The 18,370-nt window shown below is 36.2% G+C and overlaps 1 protein-coding gene across 2 annotated transcripts in view; it reads left to right on the top strand.

Moving 5' to 3' along the window:
- rab6ba (RAB6B, member RAS oncogene family a) overlaps positions 1 to 18,370 on the top strand; it is a 90,478-nt gene that overhangs the window by 1,588 nt on the left and 70,520 nt on the right. The gene's annotated exons all lie outside the window — the stretch shown is intronic.

Consider the following 18,370-nt stretch of genomic DNA (forward strand, 5'->3'; position numbering starts at 1 on the left):
CTAAAAAAAAGTTACACAAAAAATCGGTAAATAAGGAAATATCCTCTCGATATACTGCGTTTTGCAAGTTTTTTGTACTCTTATTACTGTAAGGAGCAAAGCAATTAAATCATGCCGAAATCCCTAAAATCCCAAATTTAGTAAATGAAATCTATATTTAAATAAATATTAAGTGTAAATCATGTTTTTTTTAATATTGATGTTGGTCACAAAATCATCATTATCATATCTTTTAAAACTATACTTTTAAAAAAATATTTTTGTGAGATGGTCTTTTTCACTTAATATTTTGGTTCGGTTTGTTATGCAATAGTAATTTGTTCCGATATGAGTTGCTGTATTAAGATTTCATCTAATTTTAACGTTATGAATTGTTAGCGAAATGTATTGCTTTAAAATTAAATAGAACACTATATCATATAATGTCCCTTTGATTTTGATTGCTTAATAGTTTTTTAATTTTTTTACTCAGCGAGCAGCAGTTGATTTTTGAATAAATGAAAAATAATGCTGTGTGCATTGAGACACACCCAGTTTGCTTCTGTCTGTGGAATAACTTGCAATCAGGCGTAAAGCTACAGCGTCTCTTCTTCATCTGGTGATAACGTCAGCGCATAGACGATTTTTGGTGTTTGTATTCCATTTTCTGTATTCATTAATTTATGTACGTAACACACACATGTATATAACTATACTGTATGTATGTATGAGAAGACTGGGTATATCATGGAATACTACTGGTAACTGTTCCATTATCTAAGTAGAGTTCGGTTCTGAGCAAGCAGATTTCTAAAAGGCCTAGCTCTTGTATTTTCCAAGAGAGTGTTAATTCCGATCTTGTTACAAGCAGATTTTAGTGTACACAGTACAGGTCAAATATTATAAACAACAAAACATGCAAAGCTGGACTGAGAGCATACTGATCGTTCTTGTATGTTAACTGATCTCTTTTCTAGAATGGAACAAACATTCCTATCTGAGAAAACTTTGAAGAAAAGGCATTGAAAAGCGTCATCTCCTAAATATAACCGCAACTCAAATCATTCTAATTTTTTTGAAAGAAAAAACTTGAATTAAAAGTCAGTCCCATAATCTTGCAGGGACTTTATTTTGGCTACAGAAATCCTTGCAATACTTGCAAGTGATGTTTTACATTTTCCTCAGTTCATTTACTGTACTCACTGGTTGATTGTGGTTCAGTTTCCATTACATTTGCACCATTCTAGGTAAAATATTTCAGGTATCATGACCCCTGAAAATCTTTATTTTGTTATTATAAAGCGGCTTATTCATTGCAACCCAGAAATCTATTGGTATGACAGATGTCATTCTTGCCCTGTATGTCCTGTAGTGGTCACAAAAGCAGCATTGAGGGATGTATTTGGAATGGCACAGCACATAGAAAGTCACACAATAACAATTGATCCTGGACTGAGGGCAGCAGGTCTGATTCCTTAAATTTAGAGGCGCATAGAGTAGGAAATCATTCGTCACAGTCTATAACCAATAGTATTGTTATTCTTTGCATTTCTACTTTGTGCTGAAAGCACACAATATGTTGCTGCTGAAATGTTATTCAGACAGAAACTAGCTTGTCTTGTCCAAGGTCAAAGGCTTATGCAGTGTGGGTCACTGTCGCATGTCTGTTATGTGTGGCAACATGTTGCACGGATAGGCTCCATCCATCATGATCCACTTTCCTGGAGATTGTTTTCTGCCGACATTGCCATCCTACAAACTCCCAAGAGACTCTCATGATGTATGGGTCAGTATGGCCTCCACAGACTTCTTTCTGCTCTAAAAAATGTATTGACGGACAGTAAGGTAGATTACATAAGTCTGGTAATTCATGTAATGTCTCACCTACCCACTTAAATATGCATATATTACAGAATAGAATTGTCCTGTTTTTATTTACTGAGATTTTATATATATGTACAGTATACGACTAAGAGATCCTCTTTCAAAGCAAGGGCAATTCATTGTCTCCAATCATCTGATAGCATCTGATCCTTACTGGCTCTTTTGCTGCTCAGCTAATGAAATAAAATATTACTTTCTGTGAGGGTATGATTGGTTTCCTTTTAAGATTCAGCATCTGCACTGTAGGTCTGCAATCTTGCACTTTTCTAAGAGTAACAGAAAATTTATTGGGTAGAAATTGTTCTATTTTATTAATATTTTGGCTTAACATCCAGAAATTAGAGGTTTATACAGTTTTTATTACTTTGTTTAAGGAGCTGTTTTTACGTTTTTTTAATTCCAAGATATTGGAATTATATTATATATGTTTGTTGTAACTCTCTATTATTTTTTATATTAAATTTATCCTGGCAGTGCTTTTATTAACCTGATTATTAACAAATCTATATGCAAAAGTTCGAAATATATTCTGGAAATATAAGTTGACTAACATAGGGAAACATCTATAAAGAAATTAATTGAATTAAGATTGAAACCTTAATTATGTCTGGCTCTGTAGGTTTACTACTTTGCTTTTAAGATTGAGCACAGTTTTATACAAAACAGTACAGCTTTTGTCTCCTGTGGTTTACAGTAAAATGCTTTTGAAGAAGCTTTAGATGCTGTCCATGGTGCTGATTTCCCTGTCACCTTGAAGGCAGCTCCCCGGAATCAGTCAGTAAGAACATTGTGATCTCAGTCTGCTTGAGCCAGTCTGCCTGAGATAACACTTGCCACTGTTATCGTAAAACAGACAGCACTGAAGAATCTTGCAGGCAGGGGATCGAGACAAAGGCAGCTGCCTGGCTCCTACTTTAATCAGCTTCATTGACTAAATCATCTTCCTCAACATGTCCTGTAATTGCAGCTGGTGCTTAGGCAGCCATGAATCCTCGCTAGGTCCAACATTGTCATTTATTAATGTGCAAGATAAGGTGCTGTCTAGGGTGATGGGGGCAAGGCTGCTTCAGAAACAAAACGAGGCTTTGGGCTCTACACCTGGCTGGTGTATCCGTACAGTATGTGTTTATTCCAGCTAACCTCTCCATTGTCTTAAGATCATCATTGGCCCTTTCTCACTCATTTTACTTGTCAGTTGAAAACTTTCTTCCTGCTGCTGCAAGAAATGTCAAGGAAAATTTATACTGGCTCTTTAGCTGTCAGACATTATACTGCATGACACAGGAATTTGACGAAACATAAAGCCAAATTTGAATGCTGTCCAGTGAAGTTCTTGTTTACTCCCTCTATATAAAACAGCGATATATCAAATAGAAACAAGTAATAGAAATAAGGTCTGTCTGGGTGATGCTTGTGATGTGCTTTAGAAATCCCGTTCATAATAAAAAATAAATGTTAATTAAATTGCATACCAACCGATAACCATCTGAAAGTGGAAATCCTTTGATAGACAGAAATCAGACAACTTGCAGTTCAGAAAGTATTAGCTCACTGTAGAATAATTGTGTGCTTCAGTTGAAACTTGTCCATTCCCAGTGCTGTGTTGAAACACCACCTCTTTCAAGTCATTGAAAACCCAAGATTTAATCTCCAATGCTCTGTCCTTGATTGGTAAATACAGTACAGTTCAGCTAGCATTGTTACCTGAGGTAAAGGACTACAGTGTAGGTGTATATACAGTATAAATCCTTGACTAAGCCTGGATGCACTAGAACATATAATTGCAATAGCTTTTCCATGTAGTGCAAAAGAGCAGCATCTGGCTGAAGAGGTTTTTGATGATGATCAGAAACTGATTTTGAGATTGGAGTTGTGCCGTTATGGCAATATACTGAAGTGTGCATTTATTATACAAGGACCTAATAAGTTCTGAATTTCCGTTTCAGATAATTCATGTTTCATTTCTGTTGTGCAACATAATTCACCTTCTTATTCACCTTCTTATTTGATGTTTAAAATGCCTTCACTTGCATGTGCATATAAATAAACCTCTTAAGTAGCCTGAAGTATGGTTAGTATTTGTGGTGTATTTTTAAAACTAGGGTGACCGTCTTGTAAGCACCTGCATTTCTGCCTCTGTAGTGTGAAAAAGAACAGTGGTGTCCTAGTGAGAAAAGGGAGTGATGGAGCAGAATATATGCGTGTATATATAAGAGTATATCTCATCTCACTAAAGGGTGTGCCTTTTCATGCAGGGAGAGTATTCACTAAGCTGTCAGGGCCTCTCTCCTTGCTGGTTCACAGCTGTCCTTTCATTGCCTGTTGGGAGGCAGTCTGCATTAGCCTTTCTAGCAGTGTGCTTGCAGAGCAGTCAGATGAGCGCTTTAATTGGCTAGATTTACAGTCCGCGAGCTATCATTTATTAAAAGGCAACCATCCTGCAGTGGCAGGGGTCTGGCAATATTCACATCACCTCCATTCAGTCTGATCAGCCATATTGTAATTGCAAAAGGGTTACTGAATATTGGGGGGAGGCTGTGGGCTCCTCTACTTAATTACATATTTGCTGATAGCAGTTATTTTATTTGAGGTAATTTAGTTCTTGAAATACAGTGACAAGCAAACAAATAAATCACTCACAAGGCTGCTGATTTGTTTGACATCTTTAATAGCTTGCACATGATTAAATAGAAGCTATGCATGGATAGGCAAAGACATGGCTGTTGTACACTAATTTACCAATGAAGAATTGATAAGTCTATTGAGGCAAAGTAATGGATTAAATGTAAACAAATGGGGGCTCATACAAACTAATATGTATTGTATTCTTTGGCAGCCTTGTAAGGCATAGACCCTTTAGCTGCAGTTTTTACATGCTCAGGTGCTCAAGTTGTTTTAAGTATGATCTTCATGTTTAACAGTTTGCTTGAAAACGAGTGTATTATTTGAGTATATTATTGTATTTACAACTACGGTTTTAGCTCGAACAACAGAGAAGAAAATTTTAAGAAATTCTGCAGAAAAAGCTTGGTTTTTGGTACTTATCAATATTGAGGCACAGACACTACAGTGAAATTATACCGTATCTGCTACAGTATGTTCAGTATCTGTAACTGGAAATAACATGAACATATTGCTAGAGTTATTTTTTTATTTGCAAAGTAACATTAGCTTAGACTGTGCTGCTACAATAGTGTCAGAACAGTCTTTTGATATTTTGTGCTACTGTTAAGCACTAGCATATCTCCAGAATCAACTTGTGCTGTCGATTATTGATTTGCATTTAGACCTATGAACCAAATTATTTTCCTCCAAAACAAGAGTAGAAACATTTTATACTCTCAAGATGATTATGGAAGGTTGAAATATTTAGAACCGTATATAACTTCCTTCCTCCTTGGTCTATGAACCTGGACAATAGAAAACTCTGTATATAAAACATTTAAGAACAATGAATATTCTTACACAGCAGACAAAGAAAAAGAAACCAAAATGTAACCACATCTCGTTGACACCAAAGCTTGTGTTAACAAAGATGTCTACAGTGCCTCATGAATGGAGAGTGGGCAAAGGGACAAAGGACGTGTTTCATATGAATGCATTGCGACACACCCAGGGAAATGGCCTCAAAACAAATGAGTAGAAATACAATTGAGAGGTTGGTAGACCTTCTGTGCTGTAGACCTGAGAATTGAATGCACTGTCTCCTCCCTTTCCATATGAATTCCATCCACCCATTTTCTACCTGCTCCATCTCGTTCAAGGCTGCAGGAGAGCCACAGACTATCCAGGCAAGAAAAGGGCACAGGGTGGGATACACCCTGAATGGGATGCCAGCCCATCTCAGGGCTCTCATATGAATTAAGAAGGCTGAATATATCATCTATATCAATACCCTAAGGAGGGCGAAAGAAGAATCATACAATTTATTACGTGAGGATTACATTCTAGTTTGTTATGGTGACCAAACTTGAAGGGAATTGGATAACATGAAAATAAGAGTAAATTACCAAGTGTACTGAAGTACTTGACCAGTGGCAGAACTGAAGGTGAACCAGCAAGATTAATAGCGTTGCTAAATTTAAAGCAGTAATGCAGATTTGGACCAAATGATATTTCCTAATAGAGCATCTAAATAACTAAAAGTACTTAGCAGATGACTCTGAGGATTGGGAGACATTGACTACAAATAACAATATATCTTCTGCATAGAGATAGAATAATGGAGATAAAATGAGAAAGCTAACCATTCCCCTTAACAGGATATCACAGCAAGGGTAACACTATACAAGAGGCATGTGCTATTATCTGGTCTATCGTTGTGCTGTGCCATATCCCCTGTTTTCCTTCAGGAACAGCTGTGCATTCTCTACATTGCAGTCTGTCTACCACCCAGTCCTACTCTAGCAGAGCTGGAATCCATATGGATGGGTGATCTCACTCAGTTCCCTATGTAAGACTTACTCTCACCCTTCTGGGATTGTCAGATAGCACCATAATAATAATAATAATAATAATAATAATAATAATAATAATAATAAACAACTTTATTTTATATAGCGCCTTTAAAGGTGGCTTCTCAAAGCGCTTAAGCACTTATTTGAATTTCTAGAATTTCTTTTTCATTTTGGATGAGAAGAGTCCTCTTTTGTCTGTATCTCCCAACATTTTGAAAGCAACAGCAATATTATAATAAAAGGAGCAAATCAGGTGGTGGACAACAGGAGCTCCTACCCAAACAACCATCTGCGTACGCAGGCTATGACATTTCCAGAATCTATTTTTTATGTCAGTGGGATGGGACCTATTCTTGCAACAAAGAAAATGTTGTTATGCATTATAACACAGATTCGACTGCAAATGGTAATAAAGGATTATATATTCAAAGAGCACGAAGCTCGTGCAACACAAGATCTGCATTTTACATGGAGAAGGGATTGCAATTCACACTAGAAAATATGTATCGAAGGGAAAATCTCCAAGGCATGCCTGAGTGCTGATCCATTTTTTGTCTGCAGAGGCCAACAGAAACCACCCTCCTGCTGTTCTTCGATCGAAGTCAAGTCTGTACTGCATAAGATGGCACATGCTTCACATACCTAACTCTGTCCTCCATTTCTCTCCCCCTTTCTTCTTTTTGTTCGGACTATGCGGTATTCTCTCAACAGGAGCTGGAAAGCAGTCTTTAATTATAGATCAGACTTGCTGAGGGTTTAGAATAACTCTTGCTCTTGCTGTCAGGTTCCAGGCTCAGGCAGATTGGACTGGGTTTTTTAAACTTCCACCTGAGTTTTAATGAGAAGCACAGGGGGGACTGGGTGTCTGACTTACCTACCCTGACTGCATGTCTTAGTGAATAACTTGACTTAATTTTCTAAATGTTTGCTGTTGGAGGAACTCCCTATGCTGTTGTAACAGCTGATGTAGAGTCTTTGTCTTCAGTGTAGCTTTAGAACATCCATCAAATTCCCCTTTTCACAAAATTGTGATGTGGAGATTTTTTCCGGCTTTTGTATTTGATTTAAGACTAGAATTGTATCCTGTTTCTGTGGGCAGAACAGCGAAATTTTTTAAAATGTAAAACTGATTGAACAGACTTATTTTGAGTAAGATAATGTATGATTATTTAAAGCCTTGAAATGGGTGTTTAAATTAATTAAGATTATCTTCTGTTATCTAAGCGTACTTCAATATACAGTAAGTGAGGATGACATATGAACTGCTGTTTTGGTTATAACGCCTTAGAAGGGTTTCAAAGAAGAGCAACAGAAATAATTCCTGCTCTCAGGGGACTGTCATATAAAGACAAGATGAGGGAGCTAAATTTGATCCCAGTACATCAAATCCTAAAGGGCGTAGACAGGTTCCACCCAGGGGGCTGCTTCACACTCAGTAGTGAGACAAGGAGAAAGGATCAGAATTGGAACTTGAAACACTTTTTTATTCAAGAGTTGTGGGTATCTAAAAGAGGCTTCCCAGACATGTGGGTAAGGCTCAAACTCCAGGCACATTTAAGAAATGGCTGGATTACATTTTAGAATTAAAATTATTCATCCCCCTCGGTTTTTTTCACATTTCAATGTGTTACAATAAGGAATCGTAATGAGTGTCTTTATATTGACATTATAAAGTGTTTTGTGTCAATGGCAAACAAATCCCATGAAATACATTATGATTCCATATTGCACCATAAAAATGTGAAGAAGTCCAAGAGGGGTGAAAACTTTTCATAGCCGTTGCAGCTACAATACTAAACGGGCAAGATGGTCCAGATGGCCTTCTCTCGCTTGCTGACCTTTCATTTGCTCTCCTGTTATTTTCTTTGTGGGAAACCGCCTTGAGCCGAAATGAATAGTTTAATCAAAACACACTGAAAAACAACTCGAGGTGTTTTTTGTCGCATTTGACGTGTCGTCTGTTTGAAATGTGCAGCGCCAGTTCAGTGTAAAACCGTTTTTTGCAGGATCTGGTGGCCCACTGGTGTGAAGGCTAGCATTGGTGCTCTTTAGCTCTTGGGTCTTAGCTTCAATTCTGATGCTCCCGTTGCATGTTCTGCCCATATCCCTGTGGGTTTTCTCCTGGTGCCCCAGTTTCATTGCACCTTTCAGGAAAAACAAACACTTTATTTACTGTCCTTGTGTGTGTGCGCTCAGTGATGGATTGGCATCCTGTTCTGGGTATAGTCCTACCCTATACCTTATGCTTTTGGGATGTCATGACCCTACCTGGGAATAAGCAGCTTTCTAATAATGGATGGATAGATTATGAACACTTGTTATTTTGTTTAATTCTAAAAGGTTTATGTTCCAAATACCTAGGTTTCACTAAACCTTGGACAAAATATATGGGCTACCTAGTAATTTCTGAATTCAGCTGAGCTACTTTCAAGAGTAAAGTACACCAGGAAAGCAGTAAGTGTGGTCTGAAAATTACAGTCCTCTTTGAGATAGTAGCTACTCTCCTTTTAACTGGTTGCAATGTGTTTTTCATGCATTAAACTGCCTTACATAGAGAAGACTGCAGGCTCTGTTTGCATACCACATTAAATTGTTTTATTTCCCTAGCATAAAGAGCAGGTTACAAACTAATTAAATACCAGATACACTGAAGTGCTCCATAAATTCATTACTGCAGGTTCATGTGTAAGGGAACCATTAACCATAACCTATAGTTCTTTCCCAGTTTCATTATTTGTTTTACAGGTCACAAAATTATGTTTTCAAAATCTTCTGCACTTATCTCTTTCTGGCAACAGTAGGATCACAGAGATATAGAAAGAAGTTTCATTCCCTGAGAGCTCATTAGCAATATCTTTCTTACATTAATCAAAAAAGCCAACTATTCATCTCATTGTGTGAGCTGGGACTGCAGCTTGTATTTACAGTATGTCATTTGCTTTAATACTTCAATCTTTTTTCCCATGTCAGTGAACAAAAAAATGGGAACTGGATATTTTTTAAAATAGAGATTTATTGAAATTGCAACTGTGAATGCTCAGATGTGGAGAAAGTTTTATGCTGATCATCGCAGACAGCTGCTGACACTTGGAATTCAAAATCACCAAAACCCCTTTTTAAGCTGGATAATTCATTCCATAGGAACAATACAGGAAAGACAGTATAAAAATAAAATATGTGATTTAATCATCTAAAGGGTAGTGGGAGTAAGGAACAAGCTACTCAGCAATGTTATTGAAGCTGATCCCTTGGTGTCTTTTAAGAAACAGCTGGATGAGAATCTTGGATCAATTAATAACTTCACAACAGGTAAGATGGACCAGATGGCCTTCTCGTATTTGTAACTGTCCTCATGTTCTTAAAACTTTGGCTATCTGCATTGTGCTACGACTAGATATTACTTCAATAAAGATTTCCATTCAGATCTTTCTAACCGGAGGGCTTTGTCTTGCAAGAGGCTTGGAACGCAAGAGCAGAAAATGCTCATACTGTGATTAAGGTTTTATTACCCTGAGATGGTGCGCATGCCATTGTAGCTGACAACATTAGATGACTTGCTGAGTAAAGGCAATGCTGTTCAATCTTGACATTGAAAAGCTAAAAAAAGTTTGAAAGAATCGAATGGAATTTTGTGAATCTGTGTTGATTTAATAGCTGAATTATCTAATGCTTCGTTACTCTACCTTTTCAATGTTGTAGAACTTTCTGTGGCACATTTCCAACCTTACATACATACATGCACATCAGCAACCTGAGCACCTTATTATTAATGTCAAAAACAAAACTTCTGTCACTGTTTAATTTGAGTTTGACTTAAAAGTGCACAGTCATCTTATTCTGGCAGAGTGACAGTGGAATCTGTGATCTGTTTTTATTTTTTATGCTGATAAAACTGTAAGACCTGAAAAACTTTGTAAGACCTGAAAAACTTTGAACGTCATTATTTATTATACATCTTATAATATACACATTATACAGTGCATATGCAACCGAACACTTTGGATACACCACAGAACTAATATGCCTTAACAATATTTAATTCAGTCCTTTCTTTAATATCTCACCTATGTGACTCTAAAAATCTACAGCACACCAATTAATGTCTGAAGGCACATCATAGTGCTGCAGAGAAAAGTCATAGATGAGAAAAGCTGACCCAATACATGGCAGCCATTTTCAGAGGACTGAATTAGAAAAATACAGGGTTTCATTAGCAAAGAATATTCTTTATTTTTACAGTGCTTTGTCCTTCATTGTACTTCCCATCAATGTAGAAGCAGCAGTGAAAATGTGAATTGTTGCATTTCTGTGGCAATTAAAATATTGATTATCTATCTCCTCCATAATAAGGCACTCTGGAAAAGTGCAACATTATGAAAATATCCTGGCACTAAATTTCATTGGCTGACATTGAGTCTTCATTGACCCATCTGAGACGGCTTCTGCAGAAAGCTTTTAATGCTAATTTCTGCAATGTGGTTAATAAGCTTTCTGAGTGTATTTATAGCTATGCCATAAACAAGGAAAATAATTACTGGAATATAGCCTTCTTAGCTTAGTTCATTGTATTCATCAGTAAAATTTGTTTCTCCCATTAATTTACTGCTAAATGCCAATAGCAAAATACATAAATGCATAGGACTGAGAGCAAATTTAATCAAATGTTGTACAAGCTTATCCAGAAAAAGGCTTCAGTGTTCCCCAGGCTGAGACAGACTTTAAATAATATATACTGCAGAAAAATCTCCGTGTCATTTTTTTCTTTGATTTCTTTTGTCATTCAACTTGGAATTGAATAGTCTGTAGTGATCCTCCTTCGGGAATCACATTTTACAACCAGTGAATGAAATCCCTTTTCAACACCTTTTTTTGCTGTCGTATACAGGAAGCCTTTTCATCTTCAATGTTTAAAATTGAATTTTCAAAGCGAAAAACTTGCACGGAAGACCCCCTGTCCTCGCTTAAAGGGAGTCCTGGTGAACAAAAGTGGACAAAAGTGAGACTGTGGCTAGGAAGCTGGATTTGATTCCGTTCCTGTGCTTTGTTACTTTATTGAGTGCTTGGGCTGCGTCTAAAGATAACTTGGAGTCTTTTTCATTTCACATCTCATTGCACTTTTCTACAGCAGAGCTCCCTGCCTCTGATGGATTGGGAGAAGCAGTTCCCTGGCAGCTTTGATCTGCTATTGATTAGGCTGGTTGGGCAGTAATGGGGGTAATTGATCATATGCCATACAGCCCCTCCCTGGCCTTGTGGTGTACGGTGTGTTCAAGAAGGCATCGATGTAATTCAGACAGGAGTGCCTAACTCTGAGCACCGAAGTGCTGCATTCTGATTTCGAAACTTGTGAAAATTGTGAAACACTGAGGGCAAAGTCTAGGCAAACCTCATGGAATTTCATATCTGGAGAAAAGTGGGCATCTCTGCCTTAAATAAAATACTACTACCTTCTTGCTGTTTATTGAAGAAGGTACTGTATAGTACAGTATATAGATTATCTGTTTTAGCAAATGCAGAAGCTTGTCCAGGTGGTGAACAATATTTTCAAAACAGTCTTTACTTTTTAAATGACATGATCTTAAATCAAATGTTTTTAATGAATACACTACACAATAAGTATGCAGACAAATCATACTGTAGACAGATTACTTTATTATTTAGAAACAGCAAATGCAGCTACTTATTCTAAATACATAGATGATATATATATACTTTTCATATGGTAGATGCATACTTATATTTATGTTCTCAGCTCTTATAAGGTCAACCAAGCAGAGCTATACTGTACTAAGCAGAGTTTGTTTGGCTACTGCAGTATTGTTTAGTAGATGTTATCAGTGGATCATGTCACATCATCTCTCTACACTGCTAGGATGGGGTTATAAATCCAATACTATTGTTAGGATAACATTTTCAGGGAGTCAGTGCATTGAAGCTGTAGATTCTCTGAAAGCCATAGCAGAGCACTTGATCAGTACTGCAAAAACTGCTAAGAAGACAATTTAATAGCTCTGTAACTAAAATAGAATACAGACACTAACCTGGAAACTTATTTTTGTACATCTGACTCACATATCACAGAACGCAAATACTGTTCTGCCAAAATGTAAATGATGAGTCCTTGTCTTCCCTGAACTAATTATCAATGCAGACTTATTTGAGAAGAACCTACTTTAGTGAAAGCAAATTCTAATGTTGTTCCCGGTTTAATGTATTTTAGTTAAGCTATTTTTGTCTTTTAGTCTTCTGTTTAGGCTTTGCATTGTATGATATTGTAGAAGGGATGGACTTTCATCAGGGAAGTTTTAAAATAATGTGCAGTCATACAATACCACTTAAATTTATAAGCATTGTCATTGTATGTTGACCTAGTTAAGGATTAAGAATAAAGAAATCAAAGAGAGATTATTTAATGTTTAAAAACACTAAGACAGCTTTTTCTGAAGTTTTAGTTTAACCATTTTTTAAAATATAAATATATTTTTAAATATATTAAATGGCTTTTACTATGCTACATTGTATGCATATTCATTTTGTGCCACATTTTAGTTTTAGGCAATGTGAACTCGAGGCACAGTGTGAAGTGAAAACTATTTTTTTTTGCTCTGGTCTTTTATTAATGTTTATCACTTCAGGACTGTTGTTCTTGAACTTATTCAGAGGTTAACACTGCACATGCAAAAAAAAAATCAGTTCCCATAAGTAATATATATTTATTATAAATTTTGGTGGAATGACTGAATAGGAATTTCAAAGGAATTCAACAGTTTGTATTAACTGATATGTTTTAATGATGATGGATTTTTAAATTTGTTCTTTTTTGAGTTAAGGTTTTTAGAACAAGAATAGTTAAAGCTATATCACTTAAAAATAAGATTTACTATAAAATATTATGTAGAAAATTAATGTAGAAAAATCATTAACTGCAATAAAGATTGTGCAGTGTACAATGCACAATCATTCTTGAGCAACAGCGGTGAAGTGGGATCAAGAGATTGATGAGGAATCATGGGGCTTTAAGAAATTCAGATTTTGTCATGTTTACTTTAATAAGTTTCTTTTTTTTCCCCTCTACAGATAAACCAGCTTCTGGATGTTATCCAAACCAGATTGCTAATGTCATCCACAGTCATTCCTAGAATAATTGTTATCTACACTGAACCACAAAGTTACTAATATACTAATTAGTAGTGGATTCTAGTTTTTAATTGAAGTAAAACAGTAAAACCTTTTAAAAAGTTATTTTTATGACACCTTAAATCTAAAACAATCTCAAACATTTACCCCCTGCAGCAGCCGTTCATTGTGTGAGAAGGAGACAGAAATATTATTAGTTTTCCCTAAATACAGGCAAGATGACTTCCTAACTGACAAATACAGTATCCACCTGTAGAACTAAATATATGTTATACAGTCTCACATGGGTGAATTAATTAGCAATCAATTCCACAAAAGCAGATGATTCACTTAATTGCAGGGGCTGCTACATGGTGCAGTGCAGCAACATATGTTAGGAGAATGAGAATAAAATAACATCAGTAGATTGTAGGCATGTGCAATGCAACTATCAGCAACAGCGCCCCCTGTGGCTGTCTTAAGTGCAGTGAGTGCAATTTAAGACCTCCGTTGGAGGCATTGGGCCCGCTGGGTGTGCTGTGAGCTTGCAGTATAACAGGCTGCGCATGGCCGAACAGTGCATGCTTCAGAGTAGGCATGTGCTGCATTTTCTCTTTACCTTTTGTGGCCACAAGTCCAATTAATCCGTGATTGCTGATTCCAAGGCCCAGGAGAAATATTAACAGAAACATAATTGGTGCTATCCAGTTTTAAAAAGGTAGCAATGAGCAAACAGATTAAACATCAGATGTTTATTGCATAGAGCTCTGCAGAGCATTTGGTTGAAAAAGAATAAATCCCTTTAAAATTACTCTAGTTGTTCGGAGACAGCTGAATAGCTTGTAGCATATCCCACTGTGGAGAAATGCTATCATTTTCTCAGCAAGAGTTGCATCACACCACTGATTTCGGCTTACTTTTCAAATATAATTTAAGTATTTGTTTTTTCCTTTGTAAGTGTCTTTTTGCCAGATGCGACACCAATGTAGAAACTGTGAAATCGGCTGCTCTTGGGCTGTGAAAGATCCCACGATTAACGTTTTATAGTTTTTAAACTCATTCCTGTTTTTGCCATTAACCTAATTGAGCAGCAATATCACAGATGATATCTCATGTCTAGTGATGAGATGACTGTCATTCCAGTGAAGCTGATGTTCGTCTTTTCAATCTGCTGTCCTTAACAGATAGACACTGTGTGAGGATATTGCATGGAAGGGATTTTGCTAGTTTACCTCGGTTTGTGATCCAGACAGAAATACTAGTTACCAAAGCTGACAATGTGCATGATCACTGCAGGGCACAAGCATTGATGGGGCAGCCCCATGATTTGTTCTTTTAAAAAGAAGAACGAGACATTGGGGGTGAAAAAGGACAAAGTCATCCACTAGCAAGTGTACTGTAGCTGAATTGTTAACTTTTTTTGGTAATGGGCAAAATCAAAGGACTCGCATGTAACTATCTGGAGGAAGTAAATGCATATCACTGTGAAGCCAACCAGTTTTTAATGTAACTTAATGTCCTCACTCAGCTCATACAGTGTCGGTCATTACGATAAGAAAAATCTATAGTTAGATAAGAAAAGAATTGCTAACCTGTGGGCTTGTTTTACTGAGAATTTAGATACAGGATACAAAAGCATTCATCTAGGGGTCCCTTTTAAGATACTAGAACATTTTCCATTCCCCGTATAAACCTATTGTCTCTATTTACATTTTTTCTTGTTCCTTTTTTGCATTCAGGAAAAAAAAACTGTCTACATTTTGTGTATCATTGAGCCATAAAGTGGACAGTTTCTTTACCAAATGTGGTACATTTTGTTTTCCAAAAAGTTGCAATCAACTTTAAAAAAATGAAAAAAAGACCAAAGTCATTTGGACTGTAATGATGAATACAAACAATATTGCTAGCATTTTGTCCCGGGGTTGTAGGTAAATGCACTGTCAAGAGTGTCTATTAGGTTAATCTGCCAAAGATTACCTGCACAGGAGGTACAGCTAATTTTATTTGTCATAGGTAGTCTAAGCGATACAGATACAATTTGGATCATGGTGTGTCAATTTGTGTTTTGTGGACATATATTGTGTAGGGGGTATATTTGCACTCTGCAATTGAGTAATGTTCTATCTAAGGTTTAGTTTTGTGCCTTTTGTGCTTTCTGGTTGCCAGGAACCTTTCTAGAAATAAGCAGTTTTCTAATAATGGATGGATGGTTCATTCATGCGTTTGTTGTTCATAGAGCTTGGCATTTTGTCCGACATCAATTTGTTTGTATTACTGATTTACATGGCAGGTCCTTTTAGTAATGTTTTATTAGAACATTACTGGTATTTACTGTAGGTTAACTATTGTAAGGAATTAGCCTACTTCAAGATATACAATAAATATCTACAGCAGAATTACACATCTTGTACACATTTGGAGGCGCATTACTGTATATATTCACATTATATCTGTGTGGCCTTTTCTTGACAGTGCTAAAATATAAGATAACATTCACGTGTGATAATAAAAATAAAGTTTGTTTACATCACTGGTACCTTACGGCCAGAAACATATAGTATTAGATATTCTCAACCAGTTCCTGAACTATTCAGTGTCATACTGTACATCAGTCCACATGAATACATATTGAAGAATTAATACTTTCTATCAATATATCCCTTGTGACAATATCATAGTTAAAACAAAAAAATAATTTATACTTTTTGTCTTGAACTTTGAACAGAGCTTTTTCTCAAAATCATTCAGATCACTTGTGAAAAGGCTTATTCTGCACATTATAAACCCCTTTGACCTGTTAGTTATATGTTCTAGGTTACAGACTTTAAATGTCATGATAAGATTAAATGTGTTACTGGCATATCTGTTTGTAAAGCTGATAGAGTATGTTAATTTTTGAATGTGCATTTATATACCATTAAAATACTGTATCAGTTAAGTTTTGACACCAACACTCAGCTTCACACTTAGTACAACTATTTTTTAAAAATAATTTTACAGTAGATAGGTGAAATACTAACCTGTAATATCAACCTGCTTTGAAAAGCTGGGTGTATAGGATTTTGAAGCTTTGAAGGAAAGTTCTAAAAGACTAATACAGTATGTCTGAACAACGTGTAATTACACTGAAAATTCTATATCCATGATATTCATAAATCCCAGAGAGGGGCTGGACGGATGGGAAGATGATTTAAGTAAACAACAATTTTAGGAATTTTAAAAGAATGGAGCATTCGTGGAGGCATCTTTATGAAACCCATAATTTTAGGAACTTTGAGGGCTTTAGATGAACCTCAGAAAGAATGGCTGCTTCTATGGCATTAAATACAATATTTAAAATGGCAGAGGGTGATTACAAATTTGACCCCAATGTTTACTATAATTGACAAGGTCTTTCAGGATCATTAAAGCAGATGATTACCTGTGCAAGACAAATAATATATAGATAGTTATATAGAGGGGCTTATCATTAAATCTTACTGGTTATTGTGTCACAAATAATTGCTCAGAATCAAATTACTAGTATTTGTACACTTAATTTACCATAATTGCATTAAAAGCTATAGGCTGTTTGTGTAAACTACTCTAATCAAAATATATGATTTTGTTAGGGTTTACAATGTACTGTACCGTGTATTATGGAACCTTCCTTTATAGTAGTACATCTACTTTGAGATGTCACTGACAAAAACTGATAGGATGGTTATCTTTTCTATAATATATTCAGTTCATGTCCCCTACTGCATTGCTTTTCATTTTAAATAGTATATAGGAGTCTATGAAGAACACAGTCCTAACAGATAGCTGTGTCGTAGGCAATGAGGTGTCTTGTACCTTGATAAATGCAACATTAGCAGTTCAGGAGCTTCTACCTTCTATCTCAGGATGCAGCATATAGTATTTGAGTACAGATTTCTTGTTAACAGTTATATTTTAGATATATTGCAGGAAAAGTTAGATGCTGCTGTGGGTTTTTGACTGTTACTGAGGATGATACTGAAGGCAATCCAGGTGATGTTGATCTTTTTTTGACATCCAGCAGAAGGTCCCACCCTTTTGAAGAAAACTGACACCATAAATATTACTGATTCCCCTGACCTTCAATAACAGCCGTTTTCCTCAGAGATTGACAGATGCTACATTGGCACCTGGGTCACCTTAGGAACAATAAGCAGAGTTATGAAGACTTGAAATAGCAAGCGATGGTGACAACTAATATAGGAGTACCTCTGGGGCTAAAATCATGGAAAGGGAACTATTAGGAAGCACTGCCCCGAGTCTGGTCTAAGTAGCAAATAATGGGACTGCAGACAAGCTATGACAGTTGGACAGATGGGGCCAGAAGTGTGTTGGGAAACTGGATGTCATTTCAGGCCTGGACTGGGGCCAGTAGCTTATAGGCCTTCTTAACGGACATCTTCATACGCAGGCTGTAATGCTGTTGCATACCATTTCAGCAGTTCAGTGTGGGAGCAAGATGGAGAGTTTCATTGCAGCTGAGAATGCTCGGGTTTTACTGAAAAATGTTATAACATGATGAAACGGTCCGTAAACTAATATGATGTGTCCACTTGTTCTCGAGCATGTTTAACATTTACCTTTAAATTTAAAATGATTCCTTCTTGTTGTAATTGGACAGATTAGAAAAATAGTTTGGATGAAAGTGCTTGCAACATATTAATATCATCATACGCTGAAAAATACAGGATCCTAAAAATAAATAATTCCTTTGATACTCATATGAAATCACCCATTAAAACATCCCTGGAAATACCATACTGCTGAAACCACAGAATCTAGAAATGGACTTAGATATGCACAGTATTTCTGATCTTTAATTTTTTTATTGTTAACATCACATAGAATGAAATAAATAATAAGCTTCAAATTTAATGTGTCTGTGACAAAGAAAATGCTAATCAAGAGTTTTGAGC

Source organism: Lepisosteus platostomus, chromosome 2 (assembly GCF_059453375.1).
Source record: "Lepisosteus platostomus isolate fLepPlt1 chromosome 2, fLepPlt1.hap1, whole genome shotgun sequence".
Lineage (NCBI taxonomy): Eukaryota > Metazoa > Chordata > Actinopteri > Semionotiformes > Lepisosteidae > Lepisosteus > Lepisosteus platostomus.